At 38.1% G+C, this 16,150-nt stretch overlaps 1 protein-coding gene across 1 annotated transcript in view; it reads right to left on the bottom strand.

Annotated features, from left to right (window-relative positions):
- HS3ST4 (heparan sulfate-glucosamine 3-sulfotransferase 4) overlaps window positions 1-16,150 on the bottom strand; it is a 412,792-nt gene that overhangs the window by 257,395 nt on the left and 139,247 nt on the right. The gene's annotated exons all lie outside the window — the stretch shown is intronic.

Below are 16,150 nucleotides of genomic sequence, written 5' to 3'. Positions count from 1 at the left end.
ATCTGAAAATTCAGATTAAATATTTTATTATTAAGGATTGTTAACCTACCAAAATAAATTCAAAAGGGTTTTAAAAAAGCAAAGAGAAATGTTTAAAAATTAAAAGTCAGCAAAATACCACCCCCCCACAAATCAACAGACTTAGATACTTTTATGGCTGAGTTCCACCAACATTCTTATAGCAAATAACCTGTACTTTATTGTGACTCTTTTGGAACACTGAAAAAGATGGAAAGCTTTCCAAATCATTCTCAAAGACAAACATAAAACTGAAAAGAAAAAAACTATTTCAACGGAAACAAAAACACTCAAACAAACATACCAATTTAATACATAAATATGAATGCCAGAAATCAAAACAAAAATCAGTTGTTTCCCACACATGGTCAGCATATTTTTGACAAAGGAGGCAAGAATATACAATGGAGAAAAGACAGCCTTTTCAATAAATGGTGCTGGGAAAACTGGACAGCTACATGTAAATGAATGAAATTAGATACATCCTAACATCATACACGAAAATAAACTCAAAATGGATTAAAGACCTAAATGCAAGGCCAGACACTATCAAACTCTTAGAGGAAAACATAGGCAGAACACTCTATGACATAAATCACAGCAAGATCCTTTTTGACCCACCTCCTAGAGAAATGGAAATAACAAAAATAAACAAATGGGACCTAATGAGACTTAAAAGCTTTTGCACAGCAAAGGAAACCATAAACAAGACAAAAAGACAATCCTCAGAATGGGAGAAAATATTTGCAAATGAAGCAACTGACAAAGGATTAATCTCCAAAATATACAAGCAGCTTATGCAGCTCAATATCAAAAAGACAAACAACCCAATCCAAAATGGGCAGAAGACCTAAACAGACATTTCTCCAAAGAAGACATACAGATGGCCAACAAACATATGAAAGGATGCTCAACATCACTAATCATTAGAGAAATGCAAATCAAAACCACAATAAGGGGGCTTCCCTGGTGGTGCAGTGGTTGAGAGTCTGCCTGCCAATGCAGGGGACACGGGTTCAAGCCCTGGTCTGGGAGGATCCCACATGCCACGGAGCAACTGGGCCCGTGAGCCACAATTACTGAGCCTGTGCTCCGCAACAAGAGAGGTCGCGATAGTGAGAGGCCCGTGCACCACAATGAAGAGTGGCCCCTGCTTGCCACAACTGGAGAAAGCCCTCGCACAGAAACGAAGACCCAACACAGCCATAAAAATAAATAAATAAATAAATAAAATCTACAAACAACAAATGCTGGAGAGGGTGTGGAGAAAAAACCCTCTCGCATTGTTGGTGGGAATGTAAACTGATACAGCCACTACGGAGAACAGTAATGAAGGCTCCTTAAAAAACTAAAAATAGAATTACCATATGACCCAGCAAGACCATTACTGGGCATATACCCTGAGAAAACCATAATTCAAAAAGAGACATGTACCGCAATGTTCATTGCAGCACTATTTACAATAGCCAGGTAATGGAACCAACCTAAGTGTCCATCGACAGATGGATGGAATAAAGAAGATGAGGCACATATATACAATGGAATATTACTCAGCCATAAAAGGAAATGAAATTGAGTTATCTGTAGTGAAGTGGATGGACCCAGAGTCTGTCATACAGAGTGAAGTAAGTCAGAAAGAGAAAAACAAATACCGTATGCTAACACATATATATGGAATCTAAAAAAAAAAATGGTACTGATGAACCTAAGGGCAGGACAGCAATAAAGACACAGACGTAGAGAACGGACTTGAGGACACGGTCTGGGGGAAGGGGAAGCTGGGACAAAGTCAGAGAGTAGCATTGACATATATACACTACCAAATGTAAAATAGATAGCCAGTGGGAAGCAGCTGCATAGCACAGGGAGATCAGCTCGGTGCTTTATGACCACTTAGAGGGGTGAGATAGGGAGGGAGGCGCAAGAGGGAGGAGATATGGGGATATATGTATACATATAGCTGATTCACTTTGTTATAGAGTAGAAACTAGCACAACATTGTAGAGCAATTATACTCCAATAAAGATGTAAAAAAAAAAAATCAGTGGTTTTAATCTAGCAGTATCTACACCAATAATACAGCAGGATCAAGTGAGAGTTTTCTCAGGAATACTGTGATGGTTCATCATTAGGATTTCTGAAATTAACCACCTTCATGAAATAAAGGAGAAACTCTATATGACCATCTCAATTCCCACTGATAATTTTGATAAATATCTACCTCAATTCCCAAGAAAATTTCACAGCAAGTGAGAAATGGAAGGAGATTTGATTTCATCTGATAAAGGATATCCAGCAGATATCTATTAGAAACACCACACTTAGGAGTGAAACATTATAGGCATTCCAATTAAAATGAAGGATTAAATTCAAAAGTTTATTATCACTGTTATTATTCAAAATTGTTTGGGATATACTAGACATTGCACATAGTGAAAAAGAAAAAAAATCTGAGAGGAGTTAAAATGATAAAGAAAAGTACAAATTGTCCTCATTTGAATGTGTTTTAACTCCTGACATAAGGGAAAAAATTCTGCTAAAATCAACTTAATATTTTTAATTAAGAAGAACGTTATAAAGGTGGCCAATTGCCAACAAAAATCAATAGCTCTCCTCAACATCAATAAGAATTTACAATGGGAAAAGATCCTAATTATAATGATACCAGGATGAAATACCTAGTTATACACATAACAAAAAATACACAGGATGAAAGGAAAATTACACAATTATACTGAAGTACATTAAAAAATACTTAAAAGGTTCAGTATTAACCTTTTATATTACTTATTTTATTGAGTATCTATTATTTCAATGCAATCCCATAAAAAATTACAATGTGATGTGTAAATGAAACTTAATAAACTGCTTGTAAAATTTATCTGGGGAAGCAAATAGAGAATATGCCAAAATAAAAATCTGGTGTTAAGAGACAGTTGGAATAAGCAAAGGTATTTGCCACTCTGGAGTTTGATTATGATATTGAGAAACTCCCTATCCAGAGAGTGACAGGATGGTGGGCTAGAAGGTCCCCTAACAAAAACAGTGATTTAATAAATACCCATCAGCAAAAACAGTTCTGGAAGAGCTCTGGAGTACAATTAAGAAACTGTAGCAACCCAGCAGAGCATAAAAACAGAGGATGACTGTGTAGAAAAGTGTAGAAAGCATTTTACTTGCATTATTTCATCCCCAGGCTGGCACAGCTCAGTGTCAAGAGGGATCTCCTTGGCCACAACTTCCCGCCATGGGGTAATAGGAGAGCAGGAAGACTCCAGCAGCCCTTGCCACCACTGCAGATGCCCGCAGCCTTCACTGCTGAGGACCCCTGGAGTCTTGACCGACACCTATGTTGACCCCAGCTACTGGAGCTGCCTGCAGTCCACGCTGCTGTCCCCTCTGGGAGCCAGAGCCACAGCTGCCACTGCTCACCCCAGAATTGAAGCTATTCCACCAGAACCAGCACCAGCATACATCCTATCCAGTCAATGCCCATGTGCCCACTCACAGGTGAAGGTTTTTCCCCATGGAAGCCAATCCATAAAGTCTGGAAGGAGTAACTGCTCATTCAAATGCACAGACACAAAGGCAAGGCTACAAGATACATGAAAAATCAAGGAACATGATACCACCAAAAGAGCACAAAAGATTTCCAGTAACTGACCCCAAAGAAATGGAGATCTATGAACTGCCTGACAAAGAATTTAGAGTAATTATTTTAAAGACGCTCAGCAAGCTATAAGAGAACACAGACAACTCAATGAAATCAGGAAAAAAATACAAGGAGTTCAACGAAGAGTTAGAAATCACACACACAAAAAAGAACCGAAGAGAAATTCTGGAGCGGAAGAATACAATAAATTTAAATTAAAAATTGCAATAGAAAGCTTCGAAAGCACACTCCACAAAGCAGAAGAAAAATCAGCAAAGTCAAAGACAGACAAAGACACCACAAGAAAAGAAAACTACAGGCCAATATCCCTAAAAAAGATAGTAGCAAAAATTATCAACAAAATACTAGCAAACCAAATTTAACAGCACATTAAAAAGATCATGTAGCATGATCAAGTGGGATTTATCCCTGGGATGCAAGGATAGCTCAACATATGCTAATCAATAAATGTGATACACCACATCAATGAAATGAAAGACATACTGTCATCTCAATAGATACAGAAAAAGCATTTGACAAAATTCAACATCTTTTTATGATAAAAACTCTCAACAAAGTGGGTATAGAAGGAACAAAACTCAACCTAATAAGGCAATATAAGACAAGCCCACAGCTAACATCATACTCAGTGGTGAAACATTGAGAGTTTTCTCTCTAAGATCAGGAGCAAGAACCCAAGAGTGTCTACTCTCGCTACTCCAATTCAACCCTGTACTAGAAGTCCTAGCCAGAGCAATTAGGTAAGAAAAATAAATAAAAGGCAACCAAATCAGAGAGGAAGAAGTAAAATTGTCTCTGTTTGCAGATGTGATCTTATATGTAGAAAATCAAAAAAAAAAAAAAAACCCTCCACCAAAAGCCCTCTTAGGACTAATAAATGAATTTAAGTAAAGTTGCAGGATACCAAAATTAACATACAAAAATCAGTTGCATTTTTATACACTAACAGTGAACTATCTGAAACAGAAAACAATCCCCTTTACAATAGCAATACTATTGTATTTGTACAATAGTATTATACAAATACTATACTTAGGAATAAATTTAACCAAGGAACTGAAAGATCTGTACACTGCAAATGGTAAGACGTTGATGAAGGAAACTGAAGACACACAAATAAATGGAAAGATATCCCATGTTCATAGAGGAAGAGTTAGTATCATTTAAATGTCCATAAAACAGAAATCCATCTATAGATTCAATGCAATCCCTATCAAAATTCCAATGACATTTTTCACAGAAATAGAAAAAAACAACCCTCCAATTTATAGTGAGCCACAAAAGATCCTGAGTAGCCAAAGTAATCTTGAGAAAGAACAAACTTGGAAGCATCACATTTCCTGATTTCCAAGTGTATTACAAAATAAAAAAGCTGAATTCATAAAAACAGAGTAGATTGGTGGTTGCCAGGGACTGGGGGGTAGGGAAAATGAGGAAATGTTGGTCAAAAAGTACAAACTTCCAGTTATAAGAAGAATAAGTTCTGGGGATCTAATGTAGCATGGTGACAATAATTAACAATATTGTATTGTATGCCTAAAAATTGCTAAGGAGGTAAATCTTAAATATTGTTACCATAGCAACAACAACAAAAAACGGTAATTGTGTGAGGTGAAAAATGTGTTTAGTAACCTTATTGTAGTAAAGATTTTGCAACATATACACGTGTTGGATCATCACATTGTACGCCTTAAATTTACACAATGTTATATGCCAATTATGCATCAATAAAGCTGGGGGAGGGAACATTATAAAGCAATAAATAAAAAGGAAGTAAGAAAAACTCCTACTCACAGTCGCAACAAAACAAATAAAATAGGAATAAACTTAACCAAAGAAGTGAAAGATCTGTATAGTGAAAATTTTAGAACATTGATAGAGGAAATTAAAGACAGATTAATGTGTCTTCCTGTGTTCATGCACTGGAAGAATTAATATTGTTCAAACGGCCATACTACCCAAAGTGATCTACAGATTAAATGAAATCATTCACATGGAACCACAAAAAATCCTGAGTAGCCAAAGCAATCTTGAGCAAGAAGAACAAACCTGGAAGCATTACATTTCCTGATTTCAAAATATACTACAAAGCTACTATACTTCTACAAAAGTAGTATAGTAGTGGCATAAAAACAGACACATAGGCCAAAGAAACAGAACTGATATTCCAGAAATAAATCCACATATCCACTGTCATATGATCTTCAACAAGGATGCCAAAAACACACAATGGGAAAGCACAGTATAAGAAAACTGGATATCCCTAGGCAGAAGAACAAAACTGGGCCCTTATCTCACACCATATATAAGATCAACTCAAAATGGATTAAAGACTTGGAGGTAAGACTTGAAACCATAAAACTACTAGAAGAAAACACAGAAAAAAACTGCCTTGAGACTGGTCTAGGCAATGATTTTTTGACTATGACATCAAAAGCACAGGCAACAAAAGCAAAAACAGACAAATGAGATTTCATCAAACTAAAAAGCTTCTGCCCAGTAAAGGAAACAATCAATAGAGTGAAATGGAAACCTACAGAATGGGAGAAAATATTTGCAAACCATATACCTGATAAAGGGTAGTATCCAAATACGTAAGGAAATCATACAACTCAAAACAAAACAAAACATAACAAAAACAAACAAAAACAAACCTAGTTAGCCAAAAGACCCTAATAACTCAATTTTTAAAAATGGACAAAGGACCTGAATAGACATTTCTCAAAAGAAGACATACAGACAGCTACATGAAAGATGTTCAACATCACTAATCATCATCGAAGTGCAAATCAAAACCACAATTAGACATCACTTCACACATGCTAGGTTGGCTATTATCAAAAAGACAAAAGATAACAAGCATTGGTGAGAATATGGAAATAAAAGAGCCCTTGTACACTGTAGATGAGAATGTAAATTTATACAGCCATTATGAAAAACAGTATGGAGGTTCCTCAAGAAACTAAAAATTGAACTACCATATGATCCAGCAATCACACTTCTGGGTATATGTCCAAAGGAAATGAAATCAGTATCTCAAAGAGATATCTGCATTCCCATGTCCACTGCAGCATTATTCACAATAGCCAAGATATAGAAACAATCTAAATGTCCATTGATGAATGAATGGATAAATAAAGTTTGATATATAAAGAGTATTATATATAAACATATAAATATTATTATATAAATATTATTCAGTCTTAAAAATGAATGAAATCCTGCTATTTGCACATGAATGAACCCACAGGACATTATGCTAACTGAAATAAGACAGACACAGAAAGACAAATATGGCATGATCTCACTTATGTGGACCAGGTGAGGAGGAAATGGGGAGATGTTGGTCAAGGTACAAAGTTTCAATTACACAACATGATTAAGTTCTGAAAATCTAATGTATAACAATGTGGCTATAGTTAACAATACTGTATTGTACACCTGAAGTTTGCTAAAAGGGTTAATCTTAAGGGTTCTCACCAAAGGAAAGAAGGAAGGGAGGGAGGGAGGGAGGGAGGAAGGAAGGAGGGAGGGAGGGAGGGAGGGAGGAAGGAAGGAAGGAAGGGAAAGAAAATGGTATCTGAGGTTGTGAGGTGAAGGATATGTTAATTCTTTTGATTGTGGTGATTATAAACATATATCAGTGCATCATACAATGTAAACATGCATCAAAGAATCAAGTTTTATACCTTAAATATATACCATTTTTGTTTGTCAATTATACCTCAATAAAGCTGAAAAAAAACTCCTCACACTGTAATCTAGACCTTTTTTTACATAAGAAAAATAAATTTCCTACTTGTTTAAAAAAAAAACAAAACTATTCATTTGTGGGGTGGGGAAGGTAAAAAGTATTTTCCCACATAAATAAAATCAAATCCCAGATTGATTTTTTAAAGAAACATAAAAATCAGAAATATGAATATATGAGAAAACAGAAAACAATTCATAATGGAAATAATGAAAACTAAAATCACAAACAAATGTAATAACAGAACTGACTACCTTCAACATGTAAATTCCTGTGAGCCGAAAGATACTCGAAACTTCATTAAGACAAATGGGAAAATGCAACTTAAATGGCAAGTAACAGGAGGTGTTAATAGAAAAGTGGCAGGCACTGTTGGTGAGTTAACCCAAAACTCCTTATCAACAGTCTTTTGATTGTTCCTATCTCCATTCCAGCCATTATAAACTTCCTTGCAGATTTGGGGAAAGCTGTAGCTTTCTGATAAAAAGGACAGAAATATGGCACTAACATTCTGTGATTAAGAGGAAAAAGCCAAGAGACTTACAGAGATCCCAGTCCTGAGAAGACTGAGCCACAGAGCAAATGCCAACAGCCTCACACCTCTAGGCTTCTTGCTGTGTAAGAAAAGTAAACCCTGTTAGTCCGGTTCCCTGTTCCTTGCAGGGGACACTTCCAAATACCATCAGTAATATAAAGGAGCATAATAGGAATCACCAAGATAAAAACAACACAACAGAAAAATGGACAAAGGCCAGAACTGGTAATTTAGAGGAAAAGAGAAACAAATAAACAAATGTGCATTAAATTTATAAGAATAAACTTTACCAAAGGACATATTAAACAGTAAGATGGCATTTTTCAGCCTTCAGATTGGCAAAAATTAAAGAGAGAGAGAAAGAAATACGATATCCAATGTTGCCAGAGCACAGGGCATCACTATTATTATCACACGCTATTCCTTGGTACAGCCATTGTGAAAGTCAATTTTTCAGCATCATTTAATCAAAACTTTAAACGGGCCTTCTCCTTGACCCTTGACCCCCAGCATTTCCACTTTCTTAGACTCAAACAGACAAAAATGTTGTGTATGTGCCCAAAGATACACGTTCAAGGAGGATCACTGTTGGATTATTTGTAATGTCAAAAAATTGGAAAATACTATGTGGGCATCATTAAAGGAAGGGCTAAATGAATAATCTCATTCAGCAACTAAAAAGTATGAGAACAGCTATATGTACTGATACAGAAGAATGGCCAAGGTATGTTTTTTAAAAAAGAAATAAAATTTCAGACGTATCGGCACTCAGAAAATAATTTCTGAACCAATAAATGTGAATGTCTAGTTGAATGAACAAATGATCCCAAATTTGTTTAATAAGCAACAAAACTATAAATATATCTTTGCAAAAGAATAGAAAGCGGTATTGGATGGACACTGAAGTGTTAGAAATGAATACACACAGGGAGAATAATTAATGATGGACCAGAGTGGGGATGAGGCTTGTTCAGCAGTTGGGAGTTATTGTTTTAACTCATTGCAGATAAGCTCAGGGATATCAACGTAAAACTTAAACTGGAGGGTAACACTGTCTGTTTCAAGAACCCAGGATACAAATTTCAGGGGGCTGGGCCAACTTGAGAGGAGAAGCCATTCAAAACCCATTAGAATGAAGTTTAAGCAGTGTCACAGCTGATCACCTTGCATGAAGCAATCCTGATTCTTCAAATGATAACGCAGTCCAAGACTTGCACGATAATCAGAAAATCCTGCACACAATGCCGCAGGCTGCTGCCATATAAGTAACAGGACTCATTAATAGCCATGACTGAAAGACTGAAGTTGATTATAGTTGTTAAAGGTAGAGGATCTTTTGACAAGTTCCGCCATGTTTATTTCCAGACTCTCTGCCAGAGGAGCTGAGCTCACTTTGGTAGCCCATCTCAAAAGATAAGCTTCTACCCCACCTTCCCCCAGTAAACCATGCCTCCCAGTATTCGTGCCCTGATATAGCTTCCTCCTCTCAAATCTGGGCTGGTCCTGGGATTTAGTTTTGACAAACAGAATACTGTGGAAGTGACACAGGTCTAAGGCTAGGTCGTAGAAATCCTGCATTTGGGCTGGGTCTCCTGGAATGCCTGCTCTTAGGATTGCTCCCTGTTGGAAATCAGCTACCCTGGAAAAGGGCAACTTCCTTGAGACAGCCCTGAAAACCCCAGGCCTTATGGAGAGGCCATACATAGGAGCTCCAGTGGGTAGCTCCTAGCTGACAGCCAGCATCAACTGCCAGCAGAGTAAGTGACCCCAGACAAGCCTTCAGAAGCCACTATGTAAGCACCCAGGTTAGGGGATCCCCAGAGAAAGACAGCCAGGAATGGCTTTCTTTTTTTTTTTAATTTATTATTTATTTATTTATCTGGCTGCACCGGGTCTTAATTGCAGCATGCGGGATCTAGTTCCTTGACCAGGGATCGAACCCAGGCCCCCTGCATTAGGAGCGCGGAGTCTCAACCACTGGACCACCGGGGAAGTCCCAGGAATGGTTTTCTTGACATAAGAAAATCCATGCTGGTCTAAGCCATTTTGTGATCTAAGCCTGGCTGAAGTGCTTGCCCTTGAACAGGTCTCAATAATTAATGATCTTAAGGGAACAAAGGAATGAAGGAACAGAAAAAAGGCAGTCAAACAATGGTGCAGTGATAAGGCAGGGTCCTGGTTCCTCCTCAAGGGATACACATAATAATATACCTTTGAGTTCTGCAGGAACTAAGGCCCTCACCCAGCTTGAGGATGGAAAGATGCCGTTGACCCTCCTGATTTTTATCAACTAAAGCTTGGAGTCTGTTGACCTTTGCCCCAATTCTATGCTGAATTTTCCTTTGCTCAAGCCCCTTCATGAATATGCATGTACCCTTCCCTTACAACTTCCCCAGTTTTGCTGTTGGGGACACACTGCTTTGGGAAAGATCCCCGGCGTTCTCCTTACTTGCTGCAAGTAATAATGAATCCTTTCTTCTTCCAATCTTTGGCTTAGTTGTGTCTACTGGCTTGACACCCACCAAGAGGCGAACTCAATTTTCGGGTAACAACTATTTTACAGGAACTGCTTTAGAGACCATAATGAGAACTGCCCAGCTAAGCCAAATTAAGCCACAAAACTCTGAGAAATAATGATAAATTGTTGTTTTAACCCACTAAATCTGGAGGTACCAATAACAATCATTCACTTTCCAAAAAGACAATGGTCTGAAGGAGGAAGGAATGAAAGTTATGCTGTGGAAGTGCAGGGAGGTATCCATCCTTCTCGTCAAGACTTAAGTCAATGGCTGACAGTTACGACTCATGTTGCTCATCTCTTTATATGCTAATTTCATGAAATCCACTACCTCCCAGGTAGATAATGTTATTAGCACCATTTTCTAGACGAGGAAGCTAAAGCTTTAGGGAGTCAGAATAACTTGTTCCAGGTAGCACAGCTAGTAAACAGTGAGGCTAGTACATTCAAAATTACCTATTCTCTCAGGAAATACTGATAGAACACCTGTATGATCAGATACTTACAAAAGGGCACTAAGCTCCTTGAGTTCAAAATAGTCATTGGTCCCTGAAGATTCTGATTCCTAAGATTCTGGTGGTAGAACCATATTTCAGTGGCTTCCTAATAATGGGATTAATAAAGCAAAAACACAAAGAAAGTTTTCAGGACTCAATTCAATTAATTTACTGTGTATCTAAAATGTGCCCATCCAGGTCCTAGATTCTGGGAATAAAAAGATGAAAAAGACACTGTTTCTGTTTAAAAATATCCCAGCCCATGGGGGAGGGGCGTGGGAGTAGGGGAAAGAAAGAAAACCCACAGTACAGTATGATACATACAATTTTCAAGTTGTTTGAAGTGTTTTAAAAGTAGCTAAGAAAAAGCCCACATTGTTTCAGTGTATCAATTATCCAAACTTACTTTAACATAAACTCAGATCTTTGGGTGTGAAATTGTTAGATTTCTACATCAATACTGCAAGTATTTCACTCAACCTAAAAGAAGTGGTTCCTAGTGCCATATGTAATCGCCAAACTTCAGCCAAAGCTTCAAGACTCCTTGAGGTGACCTTTTCTTCAACAAAAAGCAACCTCATCTGAGCCACTTCCCTGCCCACTGGAACAGGGCATGATCTGCAGCTGGACTTGCCATATGACGAAGACTCCAAAATGTCAAGGAGCCACTGACTTCCGTATTTGTGCCAACACATTGCAAATATGGTTTCCTATAGTGGTGGGGCTGGGCTCAGCCCCAAAGTGCCAGATGGTCCTGAGTACTTGAGAATAAAGCCATCTGCAGAACGATTCCTTCTATGGCCATTACAATTTGTACTGATTATAAGTCTCTATCAGAATGTGTTTAGAACTCTTAGCTATGGATAATCCTAGCCTCTTCATTACAGCTCTGGGTTTAAGACTATACTTTCAGCTGTAAGAATGGGAGAAACATATTGAATGAATATTCTGCCTATCACCCACTGATGTAGGTCCTAACGTGCATTACACCACCTCCACTGGAAACTCACAGACCAGAGGACAAGTTAGACCCACTTGTGAAGGCTAATCTAATGATGCAAGATGCTCCATGGGACTGATCATGGTTTTGAATTAAACATGAAGGAATAAAATGTTAGAAGAATTAAATACTGGATTTCATTTGGCAAATGATGAGACTCTTCTGTCTAGGACAAAAAGCCTACTTGACCATGGACGGCCTAGGGAATGGGTGTAGCACCACAAGCTCACCCATGAGTAATATTTACATGAGTGCTGGCTGCAAAAATAAAAACTCTTCACTGTTTATTTGATTCAGGACGTTAGCATGTGTAGTATCTCATAAGAGGATATTCCGTAGGTGATGAAATCCTTTTCTGAATCAATTTTGGCCCCAGTAGGTTGATACATTATATCCTCACAGTGCTCAAAGCATTAAGGTACTCATAAAATTAGTTAATGACCCATTTACAAATGTCCTCTATGGAAAAAATCACTTCTCTATTCCAGGAAGCTGACATTACATTATCTTTATCATTACAATGTGATAGCATCTGAGAACTATTTACATGAAGGCACTGGCTAGACTAGAAGTTACATGAAGACCAACAATTTATTTGATATTGGGAGTAAAATAAAATACTAAAGTTATTTATTATAACCTATCAAAACACTCTCTAGTGGAGTAGTCAAGATGTCTTGCTCACATGACAGAGCCATACTATATGGGGAAACTTCTGGTTCATAATAGATTACTTCTCAAAATGGCTAAAGGAATCCTAAACCAATTTCAAACTTCTATTGCAATAAACAAAGCTTTCTGTCCAGTATTTTCAACAGAGGTTTCCCAGAAAGGTTTTTAGGACATTTAAGGAATTCTGGACAGGAGTCTTGTCTGAACTATCTCCATCACACCCCCTCATATTCCTGTGAGTCATCAGGATAAAAAGGATGTGCAGATGATCAAGACACCTTACTTTGTTGTAAGAAGAGACCGACCAAAAAGGGCATTCTGGTTTCTCCTGATCAACATGCCATAGGCGGTATAACTCAACCATTTCATTCTGGACTGAACACATGTCTTATATAATAAATATTTAATAAGGAAAGCATTCCAGATTTAGCTTCTTCTCTGCCTATACTTTGCTTCTTTTAATCAGTAGTGTTTGCCTTTTTCTTGCGAAGGACTAGATCTGCCCTAAAATTCAGCCCATGATCCCAATGGCACATAAAGCTCAAAGTCCTGGCTGGCTTTTGTGATCATTACTTTATCAATAAAATTAGGGGACAGGACGAGGGCAGAAAACCCTGTCTATGACCACTTAAGGCTGGCATTCTAAATCTTCACTCTGCCAACTTATCAAAGACGAAAAAATAGAGTGATGGTCACTGATCATCACTATGGTTGTTGTTCAAGGCCCCTGTATTTTAATAAATGCTAGAATAGAGCACAATATCCTCTTGCCAGAAAAAAAAAAAAGATCACGTAACTCAAGGAGGGATCTCCTGTTTGTCAGAGATCACTGAATCAACAATAATTCTGTGCATTTGTGTGTTGGGGGGAAGGCAGGTGGGAGATGAGTGGGAGGTGTTTTTATTTTGCTGGTAACCCCTCTTAACTGCTGAGGAACTACTACTAATTGTCCTAAGGTAGAAAATTCTGGAAAAATTCTTTAAAACTGGGGGAAGGGAGGATCAAGCTGGGAATGTTATTTTTTATGCCTTTGTCTCTCATGAAAAGAAGGCCACGGTAGAAGGACAAATAGTCTTCTTTTCCGAGATTTCCTTTGCTGTCTGTATGATGTCTTGATACAACCAGATATTTCTTCCCAGACAGATACATAAATAGTACATTCCATACAGACATTATCTTTGTTCCAAGAAGTTAATCTTTAAAGATCTGTTTTAAAAGGATCAATACCAAAGAGGATATACACAGAGTGCTGGACTTACATGTGTCAGATACTTTAATTTTCCAAGGCTTTTTATGCAGGGTTGGTTCCTGTATGGTAGCCAGTCTTCAGGTTATTTGACAACTTTAAAGTGAGGACATACCTAAACCTGCCAGATCCCCTTAACCAATGGTCAAATTTCACAGTGCCAAGGCCAATTCGGTTCCATTTTATTTATGTGGAGCAGTGACACCTAGTGGCAGGGAAGGCAAATCACAAAAGACAATTCTCTGGTGGTACCTCCCCGTCCCTCAAGGGATCCTTAATTTCTCATCGGGATTACTGAAAAAAAAAAAAAAAAAAAAAAAAAAATGACCCCAAAAGGGCTTACGTATTTTCTTGGTTGAGCACAGGTCTGATTTTGAAGATATCCAGTGACTTATGATTAAGGGCCATCTCAGTGGGCTGGATCTACTCCAGCTTCTCTGGAAAGATGCAAACCCAGTATAGTGCTCAAGAATGGGAGGATCCATAAAGAGACATAGAAGGCACCGCTGTTCTAAAGAAGGACCGTGAGCAAATAGGGCATCACAGCTCTTCAACAGCCAACTGAGGACACTGGGCGATTATCCAAAGATTCCGGAGTGAACAGCACACTGAGGACATTTTACCAGTACACGATGAGATGGAAGAAAGAACTGCAAATAAGAATCACCATCACAGACTCACTGGTTTTCTGCCATTAGACTGTGAGTTCCCTGAAAGCTGAAACTATTATCTTTTCCTTTTGTTAAAACCAGCTACATGTGTCTGACAAATAGCAGGTAACAGTAAATGGTGAATGAAAGGGAAGTAGCGCATTAAAGAGAATGAATCAGTCAGACGAGTACTTCTGGGAAGACTGCATAAGATAAGAAGCTTGCAATATACTTCCACTAAAGCTGAGACAGCTTTTAGCAAACTTGATGTAGTTAAGTCATAGTAATAGTAGTTGATATTCACTGAATACTTAGAATACACTATTCAAACGTATTCCTCTCTTAGCGTCCCCATTTAGCATCTGGGAAACCAAAGCACCCTTCATCCAGCTAGGGAGCTACAGAGCTGGGATTCTAGCCAGGCACCCGACTCCAGCACCCCTGCTCTTCCCCACGATGCTATGCTGCCTCTCTTCAATAAAAGTGATTTTTTAAGTTCTAAAAAAAAGCATTTAACTTACAACAAGACTTCTTAAAGAGTGAGATCCATTATTGCAATGAAAATATGATTCACATATATTATTTCTTCAAAGATTCTGTTATATCGAAGGAATCCAACCTTACATACACCATGCAAAGAACGGGCTGTCCTGGCTGGAATATCCACATACCCCCTTCAGACAGATGGAGGTAGGCACTGAGCCCTTCCCCACCCCAAAGACATTTGTTTTGTTTTGTTTTTTATGACTTCAGCATATTTTACAAGAGACAGGCTCTCCCCTCCTCCACTCTCCCCCACCCCCAGACTTTTTAAGAACAAGATTATATCATTTCTTAAGAGTTCCTGGAAAATGTCTGGAAAGTGGGCATTACAGTTTTTTTTCACAAATTCCTTATTGAAAAACTCTTCCCTCCTGATGCCATACAGAACCCCAATTTGTCCACCTAGGACCTTGGTCATTTAGAATGAAAGGAAAGCAGGTAATGGGTATATTTCACATTTGGGGTTCATATATGCCTCATCTGAACATGAATGAACTGGATGGCATCCAATGAGTTTTCTGACTTGACAATATTCTGCATTGGAAAGATCTTAGCTGGCCTTAGGAAGGAAATGTGGTGTCTCCTAAGCTCCATTTGTAATCAACCATGAACTGAATGAAGATTGAAAAATCCACTGTAATTGGCATCAACCCATACTGAGCTGAGAAGATCTGAGGTCCCCAAGAGGGGCTATGAGCACATAACCACATAGCAACTCCTCCTTAAATTCTCTTTCTCATTATTATTGTACCCAGTGTTACTGAAGAATAGCTCTCAGATACATTTTGGGGGTGCACTTAGAGACCAAATCAATAGTCTTGAAATCACCTTAACTATAAACTGTGAATTTATAATCTGAATTCTTGCTACCTTAGGTTTTCTGTTCCTCGTACCCTTTATTCAAGAATTATGCAATGTCGTATTCTAGGTCTATCGTAATTTAGCATTCATAGTCCATGGTGCCTTTGGGACTAGATTACCTCCCTGCGTGATATTGTTTTTCATTTCTATGCTGACAAATACACCATTTCAACTGTCACTTCAGCA

The sequence above is a fragment of the Balaenoptera ricei genome, chromosome 15 (assembly GCF_028023285.1).
Source record: "Balaenoptera ricei isolate mBalRic1 chromosome 15, mBalRic1.hap2, whole genome shotgun sequence".
In the NCBI taxonomy this organism is placed as follows: Eukaryota; Metazoa; Chordata; class Mammalia; order Artiodactyla; family Balaenopteridae; genus Balaenoptera; species Balaenoptera ricei.
Note: the sequence above shows the minus strand (reverse complement) of the source record. Positions and strands in the feature narration are given on the sequence as shown.